This window comes from Alligator sinensis, unplaced genomic scaffold, assembly GCF_000455745.1.
Source record: "Alligator sinensis unplaced genomic scaffold, ASM45574v1 scaffold666_1, whole genome shotgun sequence".
Taxonomy (NCBI): Eukaryota; Metazoa; Chordata; order Crocodylia; family Alligatoridae; genus Alligator; species Alligator sinensis.
Window position 1 is genome coordinate 1,435,328 of NW_005842216.1, and position 7,906 is coordinate 1,443,233.

Genomic DNA, 7,906 nt, shown 5'->3' on the forward strand with positions numbered 1-7,906 from the left:
CCGCAGCTCACGGCCGCAGAGCTCCAGGGCCACCCCCATTCCCCCCCCAGCCCCCCCCCCTTCTAAGGACACAACCAGGCTGGCTTGCCCACGGTGCCTCCCCCCACACTGCCCAGACCCTGTCCCAACTGCCCGGCCCCAGAACTCATCACCTCGGTGCTGCCCCGGGTGGGACAGGGCATCTGCCTGCCTGGGCAGCTTCCTTCAGGGGCCAGCTGGGCTGGAGAGTGCAGCCTGGGAGCACCGGGTGGGGGCAGTAGAGCACAGACAGCCCCCCTGCCTGCATTCTTCTGGCTCCATCCCAGTGCCTGCCATGGCACTGGGACTTGTGGCTGCACAGGAAAGCCCAGACCAGCAACTTAAAAAAAAAAAAATTCTTTGCATGCCTCCTGCCGTGCCAGGAAAAATGTCTCTGTGTGCCACTAATGGCACACGTGCCAGGGGTTGCTGACCCTTGTTCTTTAAGCTTAACTCCAGAGTGAATTGGGTGATTCTTGCTAAGAGTTCCAAAAATATCTCTGAAAAGACCAAAAATTAATATGATATTAGCTAGAAAGACCATAACATATTTTAATTCCATAATTTAGGGTGGTCTATTTTATGATTTTTTTTTAACAGGTGAAGTTGGCAGTATTGTTGCAAGAGAACATCAGATACTATGTAGAAGGCTGGGAATAGAAGTAGAAATAAGAACAACTTTTTCATCTTTAAAAAAACCTGAAAAGTTATCTATATGATGCAATCTGAAGTTATCACTATGCATAAAGCCTTCTGGTTTCTGAATGTACATCCTTAATGGGTGTACATCCTTAATGGGTTTACATCTCTATGTAAAAAAGTGGATTTACAGCATCCTGTGCAGTTTAACATTTTTCATGAAGAATGGCATAAAAATGACTGCAAAATTGCCAAATCCATTAGCCCATTAGTAAGCATTTGTAGTTGATCAGTCCTGCTCTTTGTCAGGCAATTATCAGTATAGTTACATCAGGCCAGTGAAATCAGACAGAATAAATTGTAACTGCTTGATTAAACCACTACAGCTTTACTCAGGTTTTCATTAAAGAAATAAATGTTCTTTGTCTAGTTCTTCCCACCATAAACTTGTTTTTTAACTTGTACTTTTAAAAGTTTTTGCCTATAAAAAATATTCCTCTTAAGTTTTTCCGATTCATAACATTTCTTTAAGCAATTCTTTACTTTTTAAAAATTTGTCATTAAAAGAAACTTAATTGAAAGAACTCTGTTTATTTATGTATACGTTTCTTGGATGGTATCATCTTATTGGCTAAGTACAGAAAGTCAAAAAGCTTGGGGTGTATGAGATGGGCTGATCATATGCCCTTGGTCCATGGTGGCCTTGGGAACCCTTCCCAGGGGACAGGGATGAGACAGGGATGGGGGCCCCTCTCAGGGAGGAGAAAGAGGAGGAACCCAGGTGGGGGACCCTTTGTTAATCTCAAGTCTCTGCTTTTGTATTCTCCTTCCCTCCTGATGACTCTTCATTCATGGCTATCTCTGGTTGGCTGTCTCTCTGTGGTCACATGTCCACACAGCCTTTCGGGCCTTCTCCTAATTTGATCTATTCCCCCAAAACTGGGACTCAGTTCTCCCTGCTTTGAGGCCTTGAAGCTGGTGCCACTTATCTCATGTTATGATGCAGTATAGTATATACTCTCTTAGTTCCCAGACTTTGTGTCCTTGTTGACATTGTTGTGTTAGACAGTATGGTATATGCCTCCTCAGTTCTCAGGCTGTATCCATCCATTGGCCTGGTTGTGTTAGACAGCTTGTCTGCTTCCAAGACTGGGTGAAACTCTGGGTGTAAGACCCAAGCTCTTTAGAAATCAATTAACCCCTGCTGTCCATCTTGAATCCGTATAATGTATATATCTATACCTATGAGCCAATTCCCAAAAACCAGAACTTTAAGTGCCATTTCTAAGCCAACAGTGGGAGAAGGGGTCTAAATCCCCTTCCTCCCCTCTGCCTGAGCCTGCCTGCCCATGCCCCCTGCTTCCTCTTTTCCATCAGGGAAAAGTCTGGCAGGGGCTGCCCCTCCCCCTCCTAACAGCAGACCCGGCTGCAGTCTCCGGCCAGGTTTCCCACCCCCACCCCCTTGTCAGTCACTGCTCTGGCTAGGGAATAGAGGGTTGGAGAAAACCCTGCTCTCTGGAGCAGACAGCCCAGCCCAGCCCAGCCCAGGGCTGCAAAACATCCTGGGATGCTGATGGACTATGATTTAACCTGAACCAGGAAGGGGTGTGGGACAGAAGTTCCATAAACCGGTTTGACCTAAATCAGTTAAGTCTGATACTACATTCAATCAGGTTTATCTTAAACTAGTTTCAGCCATTTTGAAACCGGTTCATGTGTACTGAACTTCTGTTCTGTTACAGGTTTAAACCAGTTTCTGATCACTTAAACTGGTTTATGTGTAACTTCAGTCTCTAGACATTATGGTATATTGCATATGAGTACTATTTTAAAAGTACATTTTATTGCCTTCCACAAAGCAAAACTGGATTTTGCTTTCCCTTCTCCTTGGCATACCATTTACCATACTATGTTTAACCACTTAATTTCATATAAGCATTTGAAAATATGAGATGCACAAACATAACTATGTAGGAGAACACATGTGCATGCGCTTGTGAGCATGCACACATGCATTCACACACACACACACACACACACATACACACACATATTATAGAGGTTACCTTGTCCACCCCCGTCTGAGGCAGATTATCTCTGTCCAAACAATCCTATACAATCCATAATCTAAATTTGACATGTGACTATGGTCTAGCATGACACCAAAAAGACCTAACACCCTAACCTGCCACACATAAAGCAGGGGAACCATGACAGTCAACATCTTGCATCTATGAAATGTTGTTAATATATGCTCAAGAGATTGGGGTAGAGGTCCATGCCCCCTGCTACTGAAGAAGGCAAAAACCCCTACAGTTTGTATCAAGCTGATTATTGGATAACATTCCTTCCTGACTTCAAATATGGTGATTGGTCTGACCCTGAGCAGAGGGGCAAGACAATCTAGCTAGGAACCTCCAGTTTTGGTCCCTGCAGGAGCATTGGTACACCCCAGTCAAAGTTCCCAGTCTTGTCTGTAGCCAACACCCAGTGCCTCTGAGGAAGGCTTAAAAACACCTTGGTAGGTGTAGCAGAAAGCATAAAAGATGTGGGGGGAGGGGGCAGGCAAGGGCAACCAGTAAAGCCCAGAAATATTGGGAATATCCATAGTAGAACATAGGCCTAGCTATGCCTAGAACATCCCCGACCAGTAGCTATTCAACCTCTTCTTGAACAACTCCAGTGGTGGAGACTCCACAACTTCCCTAGGCAGTCTGTTCCACTGCCTCACTATTCTAACGGTGAAGAAGTTTTTTCTGGATATCTAATCTAAACTTACTTAGGTGAAACTTCAAGCCGTTGGTTTGCCTCCTCCTCTCTGCAGGAAGAGAGTAAAGGTGCTTTCCTCCTTCCATAAATTGAACATGCCTAGCTTTTTTGCCTATCCTCATATGACTTGCTTTCCAAGCCTTTTATCATCTTTGTTGCTTGCCTTTGGACCTGCTCTAACTTTTCCATGTCCTTTTTAAAATGTCCTTTTAAAATCCTACAGAGAAAGTGTATTATTTGGAACTCCCAGGTGTGTATTAAAGAATATACAACTTACTCACTGTTAAAACTAATCATATTTACCAAACATATTTCTAGTGCAGCAGCTTATTAACAGTATGTGAATAATTAACTTAATATTGGTATTTTGAGTATTGACAAAATATGTATATAGGTTGAACAGAATAGCACAGCATATTATAAATTATATAGTGTATATTATATTGTATTTTATCAGTATGAGATTTGCATGGTTACATAATTCAAAAGCAGTTATTACCCAACATATATTCTGACTATGGCAGAATAATTTAGGAATATTTTAAAGGGATCTTAGAGATATTACTAGGACTATTTTTTCCAGGTGTCGTAGTTACTAAGACTCCAGGTATAACTTATAAGTCCAGGTATGCCTTATATAAACATATAAATTTAATGATATCACCATGGGAACAATTCTTCATCTTAAATAACCTATCCCAAGCCATATTTGAAATAGTTAAAAACCAGAAGGAGACATTAATGGTGAACACAGTTCTTCTGCTATGGTGCTCAAGTTCATCTGTGTGACTGAGATGTCACAAAGAAGAGACACCAAGCCTTTGAGGAGAATGTTTGCAAAAGCATCAGTGCCTTTACCTCTTACAGATTTCTATATATTTGATTTTCCAATTCAGCATTTCTGGTGTCAGTGAGCTGTGATAAGTAGCATGGACAATGCCAGATTTGCTCGTACTAGAAGTAAATAGCGGTGAATGGTGAAGCAACATGTAAAGTAACAAAGGCATAGAGTACAGTGAGGCTTAATATGCAGAGGTAACAAATATTTTGGTAGAAATTTAGCTACCTCTTGAGATATTTTTAAAAATACAATGTTTGAAACCACACCTGTAGAGTTCTTCCAGGAAAAGGACAGGATGGACAGTCCTGGAAATTGAAGGCCTACACTTAAAGTCAGAGAGCGAGGGGCGGGCCAATCTTCCTTCATTGTCTCTTTGTTGTGTGTCATCATTGCCCAAGAAGGTCCACCTGAAGCAGTGATACAGTAATATATTCTTCATACTTAGTTTCATCCCTTGGTTTCTGCCGAGACATCCAACAAGATCAACTGTGATATGGCCATATCTATATAAGCAAGTAAACTACCCATCAACTTATATAGACTACTGAGCAGCCTTTACAGCTAAGTAGAAATAGTCAAAAAGCCCAACTCTGAATCAGTTCAATCTTTGTAGATTAGTCTAAGATGCATAGATTAAACCAGTAAGCAAGTGGACAGATGTTCACTTTTGATTCAGAAAATGCAGCCACGTGCCTGTAGTGACCCAGGCCAGAAGCCGCCCAGTATAGCGTACGCCTCCCAGTTTGGCTGGAGCATACAGCTTGGGCCAAGGCTAGCCCAGCCACCCTGCAAGGGGGAGCTTTCAGAGGTGGTGCAAAGCATCCTGGGATGTGGGGGGGACTGTGAGTTAATTTGAATCTGGAGGGGATCTGTGTCAGAAGTTCAATAAACCAATTTAACCTAAATCAGTTAAGTCTGATACTACATTCATTATTCATCCAGGTTTATTTTAAACCAGTTTCAGCCATTTTGAAAGCAGTTTATGTGCACTGACTTCTGTTGTGTTACAGATTTGAACTGGTTTCTTATCACTTATACTGGTATATGTAATTTGGGTCTGTAACCTAGATGTTAATTTTTTCACTGGCAATGCGCGGTGTATTCATACTGGATGTGTCTACATATGCACTTTAATGTAAAGCACTTTATTTCACTTCACATTAAAGCAGTGCTTAAAAAAACATAGTAATACACTAATGCACAGTAGAATAGACTACTTTGCATTAAGTAGCACCTAAGAAGTGTGCATTTGCACTACTGTGCATTAGCACAGCCTAATACACATTTATTTAGTATCCCATATTGGAGGTACTATATATAATGCACTTTAGGAAAAGTGCATGAATGCACTTGTAGACTTGCATACTGATGACAACCTGTGGGATATTCTAAACTCTAGTTGCAATTTGCAGTTTTCCTGAACTTATTTTAGACAATTATCCAGTGAAACCCTTTTAGTCACCAGAGTTTTCACAATGGGTATACTGCTCCAACACTCTGTGGAAGTGCTAAATTGGGAAGTAATGTTGATTGATAGTGGGTATTTTCTATTTATCTGATGAAATAGTTGACTATGTGCTATATGTAAATCTTTAGCTACATGCATCCTTCATTATGTCTCTGTGCTGTAGTGACTTTTATTCAAAGTAAGAAGAGGCAGAATGGACATGATTCATAAAACATAATGAAAGGAACACAGCAAATAATGCCTGCTGCAATGAATGGAATGCACAATGAGAAAAATAAAATATTTAACTGAATCTTATTTCAAGCACAACATGAATTATACTGAGGTAGAAGAACACTTACACACCAGAATATTTTAAAACCTACTGTGCTAACAGATACAGCCCACTGCCACTAATAACTCAGTAAGATTAGCTTAGTGATCTTGTGCTCTTCTGTTAGCTAACACCTTCCAAGAAAATCAACAGAGGTTTGAATTTTCCATTTAAAGAAGCCATCACTGAATAGGTTTAAATATTACGTTTGTTCCTTTTGCCTATTATTATAGTATGAATATCTTCCACTTGAAATCAGTTAAAATAGCAAAGTCCCTAATAAACTTATGAAATCTCTGGCTATTTTCTCATGTTTTTAGGGTTAAAAACTGCCTGGGGAAGGGTTTTTGTTTTGTGTTTTTCTTTTTTTTTAATTTGTGGTTTGTTTTTGTCTCATTTTCTTTGTTGTTTAGTTTTAGATCCATTCAGATTGGTGGTGGTGCTAGAAGTCTGAGGGGAATCAGCACTGTGTATGTCAGTCTTGCTATGGTGAGAAGGCTTTATCAAAGGGCTTCTCATGTGTGAGAAGGAATGTGCATGTAAAATGACTGCTATGGAAATAAAACTGCTGGCAAGTCTAATTCAACCAGTTCCATGCACACATTTCAAGTATTATACAAGCATAAACATGATTAAAAAAACAGGTATTTGTATGCACGTGTATACATTTCTTAGATTTGAGATGTCTTGTCAGGAAGGAAGAAATAATTATTTTGGGGTTAAGATGGGAATTCTCCTTCAAAGCTATTCATTCATCAAGAGAACAATTAATGACAACTCACTAATGCCTGCAACATTTTATTTTCTATTTTCAGTGGCATGTGCAGGCCCAGGAGTCTGAGCATCTGGGTACTCCCTCCCTGGCCCCAATTACTTTGGCAAGGAACTATTGTATACTATAGGGACCATCACTTCCCCAAGCAACTGGATTCCCAGCCAAGAATGGGTTTGGGGCTTTTGGCACTGAAGAAATGTATGTGAGTATCACTGACTAGTAGAAAACACTGATTGTTTCCAGCAAATGAATGGCAGTTGTTTTAACTATCTAATTAATTACCACTGATGGAAATAGGGAAACAGATTATGTTGGTGTCTGAGCAGAATAGAAGCACTAGAGACCATAATCATGTAAACATTCCTAAGTAACAAAGTAACAAGAAAATGACAATAAAAGTGTTCCTTCCCCAAAAAACACTCTCTGCTTAGTGTTCTAGTTATAGTAGAGCCTTATTACACATGTGACACGTGTTACATTTAGATCATGATAAGCATTCATACAATCCAAATACAGACCATAGTATGCCCTGGAGTCTTGAACTGGCTCTTATGCCATCCCAACAAAATAGTCCTGTTGTGTTAAAGAGTGGAGGCAGGTGCAGGGCCAGTGTGGAGGCTAGTGTGGGGGCAGGTGCTCTCTGCCTCCACAGGACCCAGCATGGGGCATGTCCATAAGAGTGTGCATGTGCCTCTTGCTCCACCTCAAACCCCTTTGAGGCAGGGCAACAGGCACATGTGGGAACAAAAAAATGTTCACCGTGCTGCAAACTTGCAGTGTGGGGAGATAATTAGACCCTTGGGTATCCAAGGGTCTAAAAACAGCGAAGTTCAAAAAAACGGGGCAGGGCACAGACCCAGACCATGCCCTGAGACAACTGGAGGCTGGGTCTTCCATGGAGATGCTCTGGCTGCCAAAGCATCTCTATGGTTGGCTCCTCACCCTTATGCTGAAACACGCAGCCAGCCAGGATGCATGTTTCAGCACCAGGACTCCGGTGCCGGTGAGTAAGGGTTTAGGGGGGCTGGAGATGGGGACCATGGGGGGGACCCCCAATGGCCCCCTCACTCCCCCAGCCCCCCC

At 41.6% G+C, this 7,906-nt stretch overlaps 1 long non-coding RNA gene across 1 annotated transcript in view; it reads left to right on the forward strand.

The window, feature by feature from the left end:
• LOC112550824 overlaps positions 1-7,906 on the forward strand; it is a 203,917-nt gene that overhangs the window by 178,305 nt on the left and 17,706 nt on the right. Inside the window, exon 8 of the long non-coding RNA XR_003094852.1 lies at positions 6,864-7,025. This is a non-coding gene — a long non-coding RNA (uncharacterized LOC112550824). The remainder of the gene's footprint in view (positions 1-6,863; positions 7,026-7,906) is intronic.